Source organism: Oncorhynchus tshawytscha, unplaced genomic scaffold (genome assembly GCF_018296145.1).
Source record: "Oncorhynchus tshawytscha isolate Ot180627B unplaced genomic scaffold, Otsh_v2.0 Un_contig_5396_pilon_pilon, whole genome shotgun sequence".
Lineage (NCBI taxonomy): Eukaryota > Metazoa > Chordata > Actinopteri > Salmoniformes > Salmonidae > Oncorhynchus > Oncorhynchus tshawytscha.
In genome coordinates this window covers 77926-99387 of record NW_024609471.1, presented here as the reverse complement: position 1 = coordinate 99387, position 21462 = coordinate 77926, and the positions used below count along the sequence as shown (strand labels likewise).

The window sequence follows — 21462 nt, the reverse complement described above, 5'->3', positions numbered from 1 at the left end:
AAAACACATACATCCCCCATGTCACACCCTGACCTAACCAAAACACATACATCCCCCATGTCACACCCTGACCTAACCAAAACACATACATCCCCCATGTCACACCCTGACCTAACCAAAACACACATACATCCCCCATGTCACACCCTGACCTAACCAAAACACATACATCCCCCATGTCGCACCCTGACCTAACCAAAACACATACATCCCCCATGTCACACCCTGACCTAACCAAAACACATACATCCCCCATGTCACACCCTGACCTAACCAAAACACATACATCACCCATGTCACACACCCTGACTAACCAAAACACATACATCCCCCATGTCACACCCTGACCTAACCAAAACACATACATCCCCATGTCACACCCTGACCTAACCAAAACACATACATCCCCCATGTCACACCCTGACCTAACCAAAACACATACATCCCCCATGTCACACCCTGACCTAACCAAAACACATACATCACCCATGTCACACCCTGACCTAACCAAAACACATACATCACCCATGTCACACCCTGACCTAACCAAAACACATACATCACCCATGTCACACCCTGACCTAACCAAAACACATACATCCCCCATGTCACACCCTGACCTAACCAAAACACATACATCCCCCATGTCACACCCTGACCTAACCAAAACACATACATCCCCCATGTCACACCCTGACCTAACCAAAACACATACATCCCCCATGTCACACCCTGACCTAACCAAAACACATACATCACCCATGTCACACCCTGACCAAAAAACAATAAACCCTGACCTAACCAAAACACATACATCCCCCATGTCACACCCTGACCTAACCAAAACACATACATCACCCATGTCACACCCTGACCTAACCAAAACACATACATCCCCCATGTCACACCCTGACCTAACCAAAACACATACATCCCCCATGTCACACCCTGACCTAACCAAAACACATACATCACCCATGTCACACCCTGACCTAACCAAACACATACATCCCCCATGTCACACCCTGACCTAACCAGAACACATACATCCCCCATGTCACACCCTGACCTAACCAAAACACATACATCACCCATGTCACACCCTGACCTAACCAAAACACATACATCCCCATGTCACACCCTGACCTAACCAAAACACATACATCCCCCATGTCACACCCTGACCTAACCAAACACATACATCCCCCATGTCACACCCTGACCTAACCAAACACACATCCCCCATGTCACACCCTGACCTAACCAAAACACATCCCCCCATGTCACACCCTGACCTAACCAAAACACATACATCACCCATGTCACACCCTGACCTAACCAAAAAAGAAACATCCTGCATTAGACTCAGGTCAGGGCGTGACATAATGACAGGCAGGAATCAGCAGCTTGTATTGTATATGTAGTACATGCTGCACTAGACTCAGGTCAGGGCGTGACATAATGACAGGCAGGAATCAGCAGCTTGTATTGTATATGTAGTACATGCTGCACTAGACTCAGGTCAGGGCGTGACATAATGACAGGCAGGAATCAGCAGCTTGTATTGTATATGTAGTACATGCTGCACTAGACTCAGGTCAGGGCGTGACATAATGACAGGCAGGAATCAGCAGCTTGTATTGTATATGTAGTACATGCTGCACTAGACTCAGGTCAGGGCGTGACATAATGACAGGCAGGCTTGTATCAGCTGCACTAGACTCAGGTCAGGGCGTGACATAATGACAGGCAGGAATCAGCAGCTTGTATTGTATATGTAGTACATGCTGCACTAGACTCAGGTCAGGGCGTGACATAATGACAGGCAGGAATCAGCAGCTTGTATTGTATATGTAGTACATGCTGCACTAGACTCAGGTCAGGGCGTGACATAATGACAGGCAGGAATCAGCAGCTTGTATTGTATATGTAGTACATGCTGCACTAGACTCAGGTCAGGGCGTGACATAATGACAGGCAGGAATCAGCAGCTTGTATTGTATATGTAGTACATGCTGCACTAGACTCAGGTCAGGGCGTGACATAATGACAGGCAGGAATCAGCAGCTTGTATTGTATATGTAGTACATGCTGCACTAGACTCAGGTCAGGGCGTGACATAATGACAGGCAGGAATCAGCAGCTTGTATTGTATATGTAGTACATGCTGCACTAGACTCAGGTCAGGGCGTGACATAATGACAGGCAGGAATCAGCAGCTTGTATTGTATATGTAGTACATGCTGCACTAGACTCAGGTCAGGGCGTGACATAATGACAGGCAGGAATCAGCAGCTTGTATTGTATATGTAGTACATGCTGCACTAGACTCAGGTCAGGGCGTGACATAATGACAGGCAGGAATCAGCAGCTTGTATTGTATATGTAGTACATGCTGCACTAGACTCAGGTCAGGGCGTGACATAATGACAGGCAGGAATCAGCAGCTTGTATTGTATATGTAGTACATGCTGCACTAGACTCAGGTCAGGTCATAATGACAGGCAGGAATCAGAGCATATATGTAGTACATGCTGCACTGACAGGGTCAGGAATCAGGCAGGAATCAGCAGCTTGTATTGTATATGTAGTACATGCTAAATTAGACTCAGGTCAGGGCGTGACATAATGACAGGCAGGAATCAGCAGCTTGTATTGTATATGTAGTACATGCTGCACTAGACTCAGGTCAGGGCGTGACATAATGACAGGCAGGAATCAGCAGCTTGTATTGTATATGTAGTACATGCTGCACTAGACTCAGGTCAGGGCGTGACATAATGACAGGCAGGAATCAGCAGCTTGTATTGTATATGTAGTACATGCTGCACTAGACTCAGGTCAGGGCGTGACATAATGACAGGCAGGAATCAGCAGCTTGTATTGTATATGTAGTACATGCTGCACTAGATTATATTACACATCAGGTTGATTTCCTCGACTAATCAATGTCCGCCCATGTAAGAAGGCAGCAGAACTATTGTGAACGTCTGACCTCGGGAGTTCAACAACAGCCATTGATATCCTCTGTACTGATGCTGCGAGTTACTCTCACATTCGTCAAATGAACAACAGAAATGAACCAACCCAGCACCATTAACCTTGTCCAGACCACTTGTTAAAGAGCAGTATTTATGAACCAACCCAGCACCATTAACCTTGTCCAGACCACTAGTTAAAGGGCAGTATTTATGAACCAACCCAGCACCATTAACCTTGTCCAGACCACTAGTTAAAGGGCAGTATTTATGAACCAACCCAGCCCAGTTAACATTGTCCAGACCACTAGTTAAAGAGCAGTATTTATGAACCAACCCAGCACCATTAACCTTGTCCAGACCATAAATTAGACTCAGTTAAAGGGCAGTATTTATGAACCAACCCAGCACCATTAACCTTGTCCAGACCACTAGTTAAAGGGCAGTATTTATGAACCAACCCAGCACCATTAACCTTGTCCAGACCACTAGTTAAAGGGCAGTATTTATGAACCAACCCAGCACCATTAACCTTGTCCAGACCACTTGTTAAAGAGCAGTATTTATGAACCAACCCAGCACCATTAACCTTGTCCAGACCACTAGTTAAAGGGCAGTATTTATGAACCAACCCAGCCCAGTTAACCTTGTCCAGACCACTAGTTAAAGGGCAGTATTTATGAACCAACCCAGCACCATTAACCTTGTCCAGACCACTAGTTAAAGGGCAGTATTTATGAACCATCCCAGCGCCATTAACCTTGTCCAGACCACTAGTTAAAGGGCAGTATTTATGAACCAACCCAGCACCATTAACCTTGTCCAGACCACTTGTTAAAGAGCAGTATTTATGAACCAACCCAGCACCATTAACCTTGTCCAGACCACTAGTTAAAGGGCAGTATTTATGAACCAACCCAGCACCATTAACCTTGTCCAGACCACTAGTTAAAGGGCAGTATTTATGAACCAACCCAGCCCAGTTAACCTTGTCCAGACCACTAGTTAAAGAGCAGTATTTATGAACCAACCCAGCACCATTAACCTTGTCCAGACCACTAGTTAAAGGGCAGTATTTATGAACCAACCCAGCACCATTAACCTTGTCCAGACCACTAGTTAAAGGGCAGTATTTATGAACCAACCCAGCACCATTAACCTTGTCCAGACCACTAGTTAAAGGGCAGTATTTATGAACCAACCCAGCACCATTAACCTTGTCCAGACCACTTGTTAAAGAGCAGTATTTATGAACCAACCCAGCACCATTAACCTTGTCCAGACCACTAGTTAAAGGGCAGTATTTATGAACCAACCCAGCCCAGTTAACCTTGTCCAGACCACTAGTTAAAGAGCAGTATTTATGAACCAACCAGCCCAGTTAACCTTGTCCAGACCACTAGTTAAAGAGCAGTATTTATGAACCAACCCAGCACCATTAACCTTGTCCAGACCACTAGTTAAAGGGCAGTATTTATGAACCAACCCAGCACCATTAACCTTGTCCAGACCACTTGTTAAAGAGCAGTATTTATGAACCAACCCAGCACCATTAACCTTGTCCAGACCACTAGTTAAAGGGCAGTATTTATGAACCAACCCAGCCCAGTTAACCTTGTCCAGACCACTAGTTAAAGGGCAGTATTTATGAACCAACCCAGCACCATTAACCTTGTCCAGACCACTAGTTAAAGGGCAGTATTTATGAACCAACCCAGCACCATTAACCTTGTCCAGACCACTTGTTAAAGAGCAGTATTTATGAACCAACCCAGCACCATTAACCTTGTCCAGACCACTAGTTAAAGGGCAGTATTTATGAACCAACCCAGCACCATTAACCTTGTCCAGACCACTAGTTAAAGGGCAGTATTTATGAACCAACCCAGCACCATTAACCTTGTCCAGACCACTAGTTAAAGGGCAGTATTTATGAACCAACCCAGCACCATTAACCTTGTCCAGACCACTAGTTAAAGGGCAGCATTTATGAACCAACCCAGCACCATTAACCTTGTCCAGACCACTAGTTAAAGGGCAGTATTTATGAACCATCCCAGCACCATTAACCTTGTGCAGACCACTAGTTAAAGGGCAGTATTTATGAACCAACCCAGCACCATTAACCTTGTCCAGACCACTAGTTAAAGGGCAGTATTTATGAACCAACCCAGCACCATTAACCTTGTCCAGACCACTAGTTAAAGGGCAGTATTTATGAACCAACCCAGCCCAGTTAACCTTGTCCAGACCACTAGTTAAAGGGCAGTATTTATGAACCAACCCAGCACCATTAACCTTGTCCAGACCACTTGTTAAAGAGCAGTATTTATGAACCAACCCAGCACCATTAACCTTGTCCAGACCACTAGTTAAAGGGCAGTATTTATGAACCAACCAAGCACCATTAACCTTGTCCAGACCACTAGTTAAAGGGCAGTATTTATGAACCAACCCAGCACCATTAACCTTGTCCAGACCACTGTCTATTATATTATTATTATTATATATTATTAAATAGTAATAATTCCCTACCCTCCTCCTCTCTCTCTCTCTCCCCCTTCCCTTCCCTTCCCTCCCTCTCTCTCTCTTCCCCCTTCCCTACCCTCCTCCTCTCTCTCTCCCCCCTTCCCTACCCTCCTCCTCCTCTCTCCCCTTCCCTACCCTCCTCCTCCTCTCTCCCCCTTCCCTACCCTCCTCACCCTCTCCTCCCCCCTTCCCTACCATCCTCCTCTCTTTCTCCCCCTTCCCTACCCTCCTCCTCCCTTCACTACCCTCCCCCTCCTCTCTCTCTCTCTCCCCTTCCCTACCCTCCTCCTCTCTCTCCCCCTTCCCTACCCTCCTCTCTCCCCCCCCTTCGCTACCTCCCTCCTCTCTCTCTCCCCCTTCGCTACCCTCCTCCTCCTCTCTCCCCCCCTCCCTACCCTCCTCCTCTCTCTCTCCCCCCTTCCCTACCCTCCTCCTCTCTCTCTCCCCCTTCCCTACCCTCCTCCTCCTCTCTCCCCCTTTCCCTACCCTCCTCACCCTCTCCTCCCCCTTCCCTACCATCCTCCTCTCTTTCTCCCCCTTCCCTACCCTCCTTCTCCCTTCACTACCCTCCCCATCCTCTCTCTCCCCTTCCCTACCCTCCTCCTCTCTCCCCCCTTCCCTACCCTCCTCCTCCTCTCTCCCCCCTTCCCTACCCTCCTCCTCTCTCTCTCCCCCTTCCCTACCCTCCTCCTCTCTCTCTCCCCCTTCCCTACCCTCCTCTCTCCCCCCCTTCCTTACCCTCCTCCTCCCTCCTCCCTGATCAGTAGGGTCTCAGTATTCTCCTGGTTCCCCCTGAGGGAGGGATAGGCACCAGAGTCTTCCTGTGTTTAGAAAAATCAAGGAGTTAAATCTCTCTGTATCCAGGACTGATCTTCTGTGTAATTCCCTTCTTTATTCTGGCGGAGAAGGTGTCAAAGCCCTGTCATGTGAGCAGGCCAGGGAGAATAAACTTAACACTTTCACAGTTCAACTGAATAGAGAGAAAGGGACAGAGAGGATAGAGAGAAAGGGACAGAGAGGATAGAGAGAAAGGGACAGAGAGGGAGAGGGACAGAGAGGATAGAGAGAAAGGGACAGAGAGGGAGAGGGACAGAGAGGATAGAGAGAAAGGGACAGAGAGGATATTGAGAAAGGGACAGAGAGGGAGAGGGACAGAGAGGATAGAGAGAAAAGGACAGAGAGGATAGAGAGAAAGGGACAGAGAGAATAGAGAGAAAGGGACAGAGATAATAGAGAGAAAGGGACAGAGAGGATAGAGAGAAAGGGACAGAGAGGATAGAGAGAAAGGGACAGAGAGGATAGAGAGAAAGGGACAGAGAGGATAGAGAGAGAAAGGGACAGAGAGGATAGAGAGAAAGGGACAGAGAGGATAGAGAGAAAGGGACAGAGAGGATAGAGAGAAAGGGACAGAGAGAATAGAGAGAAAGGGACAGAGAGAATAGAGAGAAAGGGACAGAGAATAGAGAGAAAGGGACAGAGAGGATAGAGAGAAAGGGACAGAGAGGATAGAGAGAAAGGGACAGAGAGGATAGAGAGAAAGGGACAGAGGATAGAGAGAAAGGGACAGAGAGGATAGAGAGAAAGGGACAGAGAGGATAGAGAGAAAGGGACAGAGAGGAGGGGACAGAGAGGATAGAGAGAAAGGGACAGAGAGGATAGAGAGAAAGGGACAGAGAGGATAGAGAGAAAGGGACAGAGAGGATAGAGAGAAAGGGACAGAGAGGATAGAGAGAAAGGGACAGAGAGGATAGAGAGAAAGGGACAGAGAGGATAGAGAGAAAGGGACAGAGAGGATAGAGAGAAAGGGACAGAGAGGATAGAGAGAAAGGGACAGAGAGGATAGAGAGAAAGGGACAGAGAGGATAGAGAGAAAGGGACAGAGAGGATAGAGAGAGAGGGACAGAGAGGACAGAGAGGATAGAAAAAGGGACAGAGAGGGAGAGGGACAGAGAGGATAGAGAGATAGGGATAGAGAGAAAGGGACAGAGAGGATAGAGAGAAAGGGACAGAGAGGATAGAGAGAGAGTATAGAGAGAAAGGGACAGAGGATAGAGAGAAAGGGACAGAGAGGGAGAGGGAGAGGGACATAGAGGATAGAGAGAAAGGGACAGAGAGGGAGAGGGACAGATAGGATAGAGAGAAAGGGACAGAGAGGGAGAGGGACAGAGAGGATAGAGAGAAAGGGACAGAGAGGATAGAGAGAAAGGGATAGAGAGAAAGGGACAGAGAGAAACGGATAGAGAGAAAGGGACAGAGAGGATAGAGAGAAAGGGACAGAGAGAAAGGGAGAGGATAGAAAAAGGGATAGAGAGAAAGGACAGAGAGGATAGAGACAGAGAGGATAGAGAGAAACGGATAGAGAGAAAGGGACAGAGAGGATAGAGAGAAAGGATAGAGAGAAAGGGACAGAGAGGATAGAGAGAAAGGGATAGAGAGATAGGGACAGAGAGGATAGAGAGAAAGGACAGAGAGGATAGAGAGAAAGGGACAGAGAGGATAGAGAGAAAGGGACAGAGAGGATAGAGAGAAAGGGACAGAGAGGATAGAGAGAAAAGGACAGAGAGGATAGAGAGAAAGGGACAGAGAGGATAGAGAGAGAGTATAGAGAGAAAGGGACAGAGGATAGAGAGAAAGGGACAGAGAGGGAGAGGGACATAGAGGATAGAGAGAAAGGGACAGAGAGGGAGAGGGACAGATAGGATAGAGAGAAAGGGACAGAGAGGGAGAGGGACAGAGAGGATAGAGAGAAAGGGACAGAGAGGATAGAGAGAAAGGGATAGAGAGAAAGGGACAGAGAGAAACGGATAGAGAGAAAGGGACAGAGAGGATAGAGAGGGACAGAGAGGATAGAGAGTCTTCAGCAGGAGAATTAGCCCTGATGTTTCAGCAAAGTATCAAGGACGACCTTGATACTGAAAGTGACTACACTTCATTCAATCAATTCACTGTTGGCTCAGTCCAGGTTTACCTGTCAGTCAGTGGCGGCTGGTGGGAGGAGCTATAGGAGGCTAGGCTCATTGTAATGGCTGGAATGGAATCAACAGAACGGTATAAGACACATCAAACACATGGAAACCACATGATTGACTCTATTCCTCTCATTCCCATTCCAGCCAAAAGAATGAGCCGGTCCTCCTATAGCTCCTCTCACCAGCCTCCACTGCTGATATTGTCCTTGAAGAGTTCACTCACAGACAGACTGAGAATACTGGCCTCTCACTCACAGACAGACTGAGAATACTGGCCTCTCACTCACAGACAGACTGAGAATACTGGCCTCTCACTCACAGACAGACTGAGAATACTGGCCTCTCACTCACAGACAGACTGAGAATACTGGCCTCTCACTCACAGACAGACTGAGAACACTGGCCTCTCCCTCACAGACAGACTGAGAACACTGGCCTCTCACTCACAGACAGACTGAGAATACTGGCCTCTCACTCACAGACAGACTGAGAACACTGGCCTCTCCCTCACAGACAGACTGAGAACACTGGCCTCTCACTCACAGACAGACTGAGAATACTCCTCTCACTCACAGACAGACTGAGAACACTGGCCTCTCACTCACAGACAGACTGAGAACACTGGCCTCTCACTCACAGACAGACTGAGAATACTGGCCTCTCACTCACAGACAGACTGAGAACACTGGCCTCTCACTCACAGACAGACTGAGAACACTGGCCTCTCACTCACAGACAGACTGAGAACACTGGCCTCTCCCTCACAGTGGTTTCTCTTCAGCCTAGTTTTTAAAATGGCTGCTCTTAAAGTAAAGGTTAATCAGACTGATAAATACCTAAAAGTCTTTGTGCTTCTTTGTTTTTTTAACACTTTGTATCTGATAATTAATAAGGTCGGTTTTATATGGAACATTTTCTCCCAGTGGAGAACTACTTCCTCTAAATCCCATTATCATATTATTTATTCTCTCATTAGACAGTGGAGTGTTCTGAGCCCATTTAGTTGGTAAACTCTGCTGGGAGACGTAAATTGAAAACTTAGATTTAATTTTGTATTCAGTTCCCTATTTCCCAGGGAGTATCTCTGCCTCCAATGCCCTCATGCTATTAGTTATAACCATCACGCTTTTACCATTAAGGTTTAAATGAAACGTGTCGTCAGAGAGCTCTGACCTTCATATTTACATTATCCTGTTCAACTATTTTACATTATAGTATTATAGCATAGTGTTATACCTTATAGTATTATACCTTATAGTATTATAGTATAGTGTTATACCTTATAGTATTATACCTTATAGTATTATAGTATAGTATTATACCTTATAGTATTATAGTATAGTGTTATACCTTATAGTATTATACATTATAGTATTATACCTTATAGTATTATAGTATAGTGTTATACCTTATAGTATTATACATTATAGTATTATACATTATACCTTATAGTATTATACATTATAGTATTATAGTATAGTATTATACCTTATAGTATTATACATTATAGTATTATACATTATAGTATTATAGTATAGTGTTATACCTTATAGTATTATACATTATAGTATTATACATTATACCTTATAGTATTATACATTATAGTATTATAGTATAGTATTATACCTTATAGTATTATACATTATAGTATTATACCTTATAGTATTATACATTATAGTATTATAGTATAGTATTATACCGTATAGTATTATACATTATAGTATTATACATTATAGTATTATAGTATAGTATTATATCTTATAGTATTATACATTATAGTATTATACCCTATAGTATTATACATTATAGTATTATACCTTATAGTATTATAGTATAGTATTATACATTATAGTATTATACATTATAGTATTATAGTATAGTATTATACATTATAGTATTATACCTTATAGTATTATAGTATAGTATTATACATTATAGTATTATACATTATAGTATTATACCTTATAGTATTATACCTTATAGTATTATAGTATAGTATTATACCTTATAGTATTATAGTATAGTATTATACATTATAGTATTATACATTATAGTATTATACATTATAGTATTATACATTATAGTATTATACATTATACATTATAGTATTATACATTATAGTATTATACATTATAGTATTATACATTATAGTATTATACATTATAGTATTATAGTATAGTATTATACCTTATAGTATTATACATTATAGTATTATACATTATAGTATTATACCTTATAGTATTATACCTTATAGTATTATACATTATAGTATTATACATTATACATTATAGTATTGTACCTTATACATTATAGTATTATACATTATACATTATAGTATTATACATTATACCTTATAGTATTATACATTATAGTATTATAGTATAGTGTTATACCTTATAGTATTATACATTATAGTATTATACCTTATAGTATTATACATTATAGTATTATACCTTATAGTATTATACATTATAGTATGATACATTATACCTTATAGTATTATACATTATAGTATTATAGTATAGTGTTATACCTTATAGTATTATAGATTATAGTATTATACCTTATAGTATTATACATTATAGTATTATACCTTATAGTATTATACATTATAGTATTATACCTTATAGTATTATACATTATAGTATTATACATTATACATTATAGTATTATACCTTATACATTATAGTATTATACATTATACATTATAGTATTATACATTATACCTTATAGTATTATACCTTATAGTATTATACATTATAGTATTATACATTATAGTATTATACATTATAGTATTATACCTTATAGTATTATACATTATAGTATTATACATTATAGTATTATACCTTATAGTATTATAGTATTATACATTATAGTATTATACATAGTATTATACATTATACATTATAGTATTATACCTTATAGTATTATACATTATAGTATTATACATTATAGTATTATACATTATAGTATTATACCTTATAGTATTATACATTATAGTATTATACCTTATAGTATTATACATTATAGTATTATACATTATAGTATTATACATTATAGTATTATACATTATAGTATTATACATTATAGTATTATACATTATAGTATTATACATTATAGTATTATACATTATAGTATTATACATTATAGTATTATACATTATAGTATTATACCTTATAGTATTATACATTATAGTATTATACATTATAGTATTATACATTATAGTATTATACATTATAGTATTATACATTATAGTATTATACCTTATATATTATAGTATTATACATTATAGTATACATATACATTATAGTATACATTATAGTATTATACATTATAGTATTATACCTTATAGTATTATACCTTATAGTATTATACATTATAGTATTATACATTATAGTATAGTATTATACATTATAGTATTATACCTTATAGTATTATACATTATAGTATTATACCTTATAGTATTATACATTATAGTATTATACATTATACATTATACATTATAGTATTATATATTATAGTATTATACATTATACCTTATAGTATTATACCTTATAGTATTATACATTATAGTATTATACATTATACCTTATAGTATTATACATTATAGTATTTTAGTTTAGTATTTTACATTACACCTTATACTATTATACCTTATAGTATTATACCTTGTAGTATTTTAGTATAGTATTTTACATGATACGCTATAGGCATCCATAAAGATCATCAAGGACAACAACCACCCGAGCCACTGCCTGTTCACCCCGCTGTCATCCAGAAGGCGAGGTCAGTACAGGTGCATCAAAGCTGGGACCGAGAGACTGAAAAACAGCTTCTATCTCAAGGCCATCAGACTGTAAACAGCCACCACTAACATTTAGTAGCTGCTGCCCTGTATACATAGACTAAATCACTAGCCACTATAATAATGTTTAAACATCTGACATTACTCATCTCATATGTATATACTGTATTCTATCCTATTCTACTGTATCTTAGTCTATGTATTACTCATCTCATATGTATATACTGTATTCTATACTATTCTACTGTCTCTTAGTCTATTTATTACTCATCTCATATGTATATACTGTATTCTATACTATTCTACTGTCTCTTAGTCTATGCTGCTCTGACATTGCTCGTCCATATATTTATATATTCTTAATTCCTTTACTTAGATTTGTGTGTATTGGACATATGTTGTGTAATTTGTTAGATATTACTGCGCTGTCGGAGTTGAGACACACACGCATTTCACTACACCGCCAATAACATCTGTTAAAAAACGCGACCCAAAAAAATGTGATTTAATTTGAGTCATTTACAGAGTTGGAGCTCTGTTTTATCAATGATGAATGGCACTAGGCGAAAGACAGATGTCAAAATGAGTGTCTCTTGTATTTACTGACTGTTATGTTAGTTTTCCTTTCATTCTAACAACGTCGATCTCATAACGGGTATCTTTACAACTTTAACATACAAGAATGAACCAAATCAACCAATCAAATGTATTTTATAAAGCCCTTTTTACATCAGCTGATATCTCAAAGTGCTGTACAGAAACCCAGCCTAAAACCCCAAACAGCAAGCAATGCAGATGAAGAAGCACAGTGGATAGGAAAAACTCCCTAGAAAGGCTGGAACATAGGTGTCACACCCTTGATCTGTTTCACCTGTCCTTGTGATTGTCTTCACCTCTTCCAGGTGTGACGTATTTTCCCCAGTGTATTTATCCCTGTTTCCTATCTCTCTGTGTATTTATCCCTGTGTTTCCTGTCTCTCTGTACCAGTGTATTTATCCCTGTGTTTCCTGTCTCTCTGTGTCAGTGTATTTATCCCTGTGTTTCCTGTCTCTCTGTGTCAGTGTATTTATCCCTGTGTTTCCTGTCTCTCTGTACCAGTGTATTTATCCTTGTGTTTCCTGTCTCTCTGTACCAGTGTATTTATCCTTGTGTTTCCTGTCTCTCTGTGTCAGTGTATTTATCCCTGTGTTTCCTGTCTCTCTGTACCAGTGTATTTATCCCTGTTCCTGTCTCTCTGTACCAGTGTATTTATCCCTGTGTTTCCTGTCTCTCTGTACCAGTGTATTTATCCCTGTGTTTCCTGTCTCTCTGTACCAGTGTATTTATCCCTGTGTTTCCTGTCTCTCTGTACCAGTGTATTTATCCCTGTGTTTCCTGTCTCTCTGTACCAGTGTATTTATCCCTGTGTTTCCTGTCTCTCTGTACCAGTGTATTTATCCCTGTGTTTCCTGTCTCTCTGTACCAGTGTATTTATCCTTGTGTTTCCTGTCTCTCTGTATCAGTGTATTTATCCCTGTGTTTCCTGTCTCTCTGTACCAGTGTATTTATCCCTGTGTTTCCTGTCTCTCTGTACCAGTGTATTTATCCCTGTGTTTCCTGTCTCTCTGTACCAGTGTATTTATCCTTGTGTTTCCTGTCTCTCTGTGTCAGTGTATTTGTCCCTGTGTTTCCTGTCTCTCTGTACCAGTTCATCTTGTATGTTCAAGTCAACCAGCGTGTTTCCTGTCTCTCTGTGTCAGTGTATTTGTCCCTGTGTTTCCTGTCTCTCTCTACCAGTTCATCTTGTATGTTCAAGTCAATCAGCGTGTTTCCCCAAAGCTTTTATCTTCTTCTAGTCCTCCCGGTTTTGACTGATGTCCTGTTTTTCTGGACTTCCGTTCACCCATTCTGCCTGCCCTGACCTCGAGCCTGCCTGACCATTCTGCCTGCCCTGACCTCGAGCCTGCCTGACCATTCTGCCTGCCCTGACCTCGAGCCTGCCTGACCATTCTGCCTGCCCTGACCTCGAGCCTGCCTGACCATTCTGCCTGCCCTGACCTCTAGCCTGCCTGACCATTCTGCCTGTCCTGACCTCTAGCCTGCCTGACCATTCTGCCTGCCCTGACCTCGAGCCTGCCTGACCATTCTGCCTGCCCTGCCCTCGAGCCTGCCTGACCATTCTGCCTGCCCTGACCTCGAGCCTGCCTGACCATTCTGCCTGCCCTGACCTCGAGCCTGCCTGACCATTCTACCTGCCCTGACCTCGAGCCTGCCTGACCATTCTGCCTGCCCTGACCTCGAGCCTGCCTGACCATTCTGCCTGCCCTGACCTCGAGCCTGCCTGACCATTGTACCTGCCCTGACCATTCAGTCTGCCTGACCATTCAGCCTGCCTGACCATTCTATCTGCCTGACCATTCAGCCTGCCTGACCATTCTACCTGCCTGACCATTCTACCTGCCTGACCATTCAGCCTGTCTGACCATTCTACCTGCCTGACCATTCAGCCTGCCTGACCATTCTACCTGCCTGACCATTCAGCCTGCCTGACCATTCTCTTGCCATCCCCTTTTGGATTGTTAATAAACATCTTGGACTATAACCATCTGCCTCCTGTGTCTGCATCTGGGTCTCGCCTTGTGCCCGTATACTAGGAAGAAACCTAGAGAGGAACCAGGCTCTGAGGGGTGACCAGTCCTCTACTGGCTGTACTGGGTAGACCAGAGGAACCAGGCTCTGAGGGGTGGCCAGTCCTCTGCTGACTGTACTGGGTAGAGAGGAACCAGGCTCTGAGGGGTGGCCAGTCCTCTACTGACTGTACTGGGTAGACCAGAGGAACCAGGCTCTGAGGGGTGACCAGTCCTCTACAGGCTGTACTGGGTAGACCAGAGGAACCAGGCTCTGAGGGGTGGCCAGTCCTCTACTGACTGTACTGGGTAGAGAGGAACCAGGCTCTGATGGGTGGCCAGTCCTCTTCTGACTGTACTGGGTAGAGAGGAACCAGGCTCTGAGGGGTGGCCAGTCCTCTACTGACTGTACTGGGTAGAGAGGAACCAGGTTCTGAGGGGTGGTCAGTCCTCTACTGGCTGTACTGGGTAGAGAGGAACCAGGCTCTGAGGGGTGGCCAGTCTTCTTCTGGCTGTACTGGGTAGACCAGAGGAACCAGGCTCTGAGGGTTGACCAGTCCTCTACTGGCTGTACTGGCTAGACCAGAGGAACCAGGCTCTGAGGGGTGGCCAGTCCTCTTCTGGCTGTGGCGGGTAGACCAGAGGAACCAGGCTCTGAGGGGTGGTCAGTCTTCTTCTGGCTGTGGCGGGTGGAGATTATAACAGAACATGGCCAAGATGTTCAAACGTTCATAAATGACCAGCAGGGTCAAATAATAATAGTCACAGTGGTTGTAGAGGGTGCAGCAAGTCAGCACCTCAGGAGGACATGTCAGTTTCCGAGTGATGATCATTCAGATTAGAGACAGCAGGTGCGGTAGAGAGAGAGAGTTGAAAACAACAGGTCAGGGACAGGTAGCACGTCCGGTGAACAGGTCAGGGTTCCATAGCCGCAGGCAGAACAGTTGAAACGGGAGTAGTAGCACGGCCAGGTGGACTGGGGGCAGCCAGGAGTCATCATGCCAGGTATTCCTGAGGCATGATCCTAGGGCTCAGATCCTCTGAGAGAAGAGAGAAAGAGAGAGAATTAGAGGGAGCATACTGAAATTCACACAGGACACCGGATAGGACAGGAGAAGTACTCCAGATATAACAGACTGACCCTAGCCCCCCGACATATAAACTACTGCAGCATAAATACTGGAGGCTGAGACAGGAGGGGTCAGGAGACACTGTGGCCCCATCCGATGACACCCCCAGACAGGCAGGATATAACCCCACCCACTTTATCAAGGCACAGCCCCCACACCACTAGAGGGATACCTTCAGCCACCAATTTACTATCCTGAGACAAGGCCGAGTATAGCCCACAAAGATCTCCCCCACTATACAAACCCAAGGGGGGGCGCCAACCCAGACAGGAAGATCACATCAGTGACTCAACCCACTCAAGTGACGCACCCCTCCTAGGTACGGCATGAAAGAGAACCAGTAAGCCAGTGACTCAGCCCCTGTAATAGGGTTTAGAGGCAGAGAATCCCAGTGGGAAGAGGGGAACCGGCCAGGCAGAGACAGCAAGGGCGGTTCGTTGCTCCAGAGCCTTTCTGTTCACCTTCACACTCCTGGGCCAGACTACACTCAATCTGTTTAGAGGGAGAGAGAGGACATGGAGCAGAAACCAAGAACAGTTTGACAGTATAACAGAACCAGTACAGAACCACTGAAGCCTAACAGAACCAGTACAGAACCACTGTAGTCTAACAGAACCAGTACAGAACCACTGTAGTCTAACAGAACCAGTACAGAACCACTGTAGTCTAACAGAGACGACAGAACCACAGTAGTCTAACAGAACCAGTACAGAACGACTGTAGTCTAACAGAACCACTGTAGTCTAACAGAACCAGTACAGAACCACTGTAGTCTGACAGAACCAGTACAGAACCACTGTAGTCTGACAGAACCAGTACAGAACCACTGTAGTCTATCAGAACCACTGTAGTCTGACAGAACCAGTACAGAACCACTGTAGTCTAACAGAACCAGTACAGAACCACTGTAGTCTGACAGAACCAGTACAGAACCACTGTAGTCTAACAGAACCAGTACAGAACCACTGTAGTCTGACAGAACCAGTACAGAACCACTGTAGTCTGACAGAACCAGTACAGAACCACTGTAGTCTAACAGAACCAGTACAGAATCACTGTAGTCTAACAGAACCACTGTAGTCTGACAGAACCAGTACAGAACCACTGTAGTCTGACAGAACCAGTACAGAACCACTGTAGTCTAACATAACCAGTACAGAATCACTGTAGTCTAACAGAACCACTGTAGTCTGACAGAACCAGTACAGAACCACTGTAGTCTGACAGAACCAGTACAGAACCACTGTAGTCTAACATAACCAGTACAGAATCACTGTAGTCTAACAGAACCACTGTAGTCTAACAGAACCAGTACAGAACCACTGTAGTCTAACAGAACCACTGTAGTCTGACAGAACCAGTACAGAACCACTGTAGTCTAACAGAACCAGTACAGAACCACTGTAGTCTAACAGAACCACTGTAGTCTAACAGAACCAGTACAGAACCACTGTAGTCTAACAGAACCAGTACAGAACCACTGTAGTCTAAGAACCAGTACAGAACCAGAACCACTGTAGTCTGACAGAACCAGTACAGAACCACTGTAGTCCAACAGAACCACTGTAGTCTGACAGAAATCCAGTCTACAGAACCACTGTAGTCTAACAGAACCAGTACAGAACCACTGTAGTCTAACAGAACCAGTAGTCTATCAGAACCACTGTAGTCTGACAGAACCAGTACAGAACCACTGTAGTCTAACAGAACCAGTACAGAACCACTGTAGTCTAACAGAACCACTGTAGTCTAACAGAACCAGTACAGAACCACTGTAGTCTGACAGAACCACTGTAGTCTAACAGAACCACTGTAGTCTGACAGAACCAGTACAGAACCACTGTAGTCTAACAGAACCACTGTAGTCTGACAGAACCAGTACAGAACCACTGTAGTCTAACAGAACCACTGTACTAACAGAACCACTGTACAGAACCACTGTAGTCTAACAGAACCACTGTAGTCTAACAGAGACGACAGAACCACTGTACTCTAACAGAACCAGTACAGAACCACTGTAGTCTAACAGAACCAGTGTAGTCTGACAGAACCACTGTAGTCTGACAGAACCAGTACAGAACCACTGTAGTCTAACAGAACCACTGTAGTCTAACAGAACCACTGTAGTCTAACAGAACCAGTACAGAACCACTGTAGTCTAACAGAACCAGTGTAGTCTGACAGAACCACTGTAGTCTAACAGAACCAGTACAGAACCACTGTAGTCTAACAGAACCACTGTAGTCTAACAGAACCACTATAGTCTAACAGAACCAGTACAGAACCACTGTAGTCCAACAGAACCACTGTAGTCTGACAGAACCAGTACAGAACCACTGTAGTCTAACAGAACCACTGTAGTCTGACAGAACCACTGTAGTCAGACAGAACCACTGTAGTCTAACAGAACCAGTCTAACAGAACCACTGTAGTACAGAACCACTGTAGTCTAACAGAACCAGAACCACTGTAGTCTAACAGAACCAGTACAGAACCACTGTAGTCTAACAGAACAGAACCACTGTAGTCTGAACAGAACCACTGTAGTCTGACAGAACCAGTACAGAACCACTGTAGTCTGACAGAACCACTGTAGTCTGAACCACTGTAGTCTGACAGAACCAGTACAGAACCACTGTAGTCTAACAGAACCACTGTAGTCTGAACACTGTAGAACCAGTACAGAACCACTGTAGTCTAACAGAACCACTGTAGTCTGACAGAACCACTGTAGTCTAAGAACAGAACCACTGTAGTCTGACAGAACAGAAGAACCAGTACAGAACCACTGTAGTCTGACAGAACCACTGTAGTCTAACAGAACCACTATAGTCTAACAGAACCAGTACAGAACCACTGTAGTCTAACAGAACCACTGTAGTCTGACAGAACCACTGTAGTCTGACAGAACCAGTACAGAACCACTGTAGTCTAACAGAACCACTGTACAGAACCACTGTAGTCTAACAGAACCAGTACAGAACCACTGTAGTCTAACAGAACCAGTGTAGTCTGACAGAACCACTGTAGTCTAACAGAACCAGTACAGAACCACTGAAGCCTAACAGAACCAGTACAGAACCACTGTAGTCTAACAGAACCAGTACAGAACCACTGTAGTCTAACAGAGACGACAGAACCACTATAGTCTAACAGAACCAGTACAGAACCACTGTAGTCTAACAGAACCACTATAGTCTAACAGAACCACTATGTAGTCTAACAGAACCAGTACAGAACCACTGTAGTCTAACAGAACCACTGTAGTCTAACAGAACCACTGTAGTCTGACAGAACCAGTACAGAACCACTGTAGTCTAACAGAACCACTGTAGTCTGACAGAACCAGTACAGAACCACTGTAGTCCAACAGAACCACTATAGTCTAACAGAACCAGTACAGAACCACTGTAGTCTAACAGAACCACTATAGTCTAACAGAACCAGTACAGAACCACTGTAGTCCAACAGAACCACTGTAGTCTGACAGAACCACTGTAGTCTGACAGAACCAGTACAGAACCACTGTAGTCTGACAGAACCAGTACAGAACCACTGTAGTCTAACAGAACCACTGAACCACTGTAGTCTAACAGAACCACTGTAGTCTGACAGAACCAGTACAGAACCACTGTAGTCTAACAGAACCACTGTAGTCTGACAGAACCACTGTAGTCTAACAGAACCACTGTAGTCTAACAGAACCAGTACAGAACCACTGTAGTCTAACAGAACCAGTGTAGTCTGACAGAACCAGTACAGAACCACTGTAGTCTAACAGAACCACTGTAGTCTGACAGAACCACTGTAGTCTAGAGACCACTGTAGTCTAGTCTGAACAGAACCACTGTAGTCTGAGACAGAACCACTGTAGTCTAACAGAACCAGTACAGAACCACTGTAGTCTAACAGAGATGACAGAACCACTGTAGTCTGACAGAACCAGTACAGAACCACTGTAGTCTGACAGAACCAGTACAGAACCACTGTAGTCCAACAGAACCAGTACAGAACCACTGAAGCCTAACAGAACCAGTACAGAACCACTGTAGTCTAACAGAACCAGTACAGAACCACTGTAGTCCAACAGAACCAGTACAGAACAACTGTAGTCCAACAGAACCAGTAGAGAACCACTGTAGTCCAACAGAACCACAGTATATGAAGTGTTCTGGAAGTGACAGAGGTTATTTCAGGTCAAAGTAAATGAAGGTTTTACTAGGACATGGCAACACGGTGATACACAGGGAGACCGTGTGACTAATACATTAGAATAGCTGTATATCAGCAGTATAGCAGCACTCTGCTGGTCCTCCTATAATCATGTATATTCCTGTTAGCTAGGCCCAAGGTCATCATTAACTCTCATCATCACTTTCTCTTTACCCCGCTACGTCCCAATCGGCACCCTGTTTAGTGCACTACTTTGTCCAGGGCCAATGGGTTAACTGTCGTACTCTTCTGGTCAGTAGTGCACTATACATGGAATAGGGACGCACCCTAAAACGAATCACCTACATAATTTATGAGCTCAATCTGCATTTCCTCATAACTTAAAGAACACCTACATTTGAAATATTATACAATAATACAATAAGTATTGTTTAAAAAATATTCTCAGATATAACTGACCGAGTTTCATAAAACTAATGACTTACAATTTGCTTTGTCTCAGTGATGGTGGACCTATAGAAGGGGACATCTCTGACATGTCTCAGTGATGGTGGACCTATAGAAGGGGACATCTCTGACATGTCTCAGTGATGGTGGACCTATAGAAGGGGACATCTCTGACATGTCTCAGTGATGGTGGACCTATAGAAGGGGACATCTCTGACATGTCTCAGTGATGGTGGACCTATAGAAGGGGACATCTCTGACATGTCTCAGTGATGGTGGACCTGTCTCAGTGATGGTGGACCTATAGAAGGGGACATCTCTGACAGGTCTTTGTCTCAGTGATGGTGGACCTATAGAAGGGGACATCTCTGACATGTCTCAGTGTCTCAGTGATGGTGGACCTATAGAAGGGGACATCTCTGACATGTCTCAGTGATGGTGGACCTATAGAAGGGGACATCTCTGACATGTCTCAGTGATGGTGGACCTATAGAAGGGGACATCTCTGACATGTCTCAGTGATGGTGGACCTATAGAAGGGGACATCTCTGATGACATGTCTCAGTGATGGTGGACCTATAGAAGGGGACATCTCTGACATCTCTGACCTATGAAGGGGACATGTCTCAGTGATGGTGGACCTATAGAAGGAGACATCTCTGACAGGTCTTTGTCTCAGTGATGGTGGACCTATAGAAGGGGACATCTCTGACATGTCTCAGTGATGGTGGACCTATAGAAGGGGACATCTCTGACATGTCTCAGTGATGGTGGATCTATAGAAGGGGACATCTCTGACATGTCTCAATGATGGTGGACCTATA

The 21462-nt window shown here is 43.3% G+C and overlaps 1 long non-coding RNA gene across 1 annotated transcript; it reads left to right on the top strand.

Moving 5' to 3' along the window:
• The first annotated feature begins 1371 nt into the window (after positions 1-1371).
• Positions 1372-2898, top strand: LOC121844936. The gene is made up of 3 exons (XR_006082224.1): positions 1372-1673; positions 1727-2486; positions 2613-2898. It is a non-coding gene; the product is annotated as an uncharacterized LOC121844936 (long non-coding RNA).
• The last annotated feature ends 18564 nt before the right edge of the window (positions 2899-21462 follow it).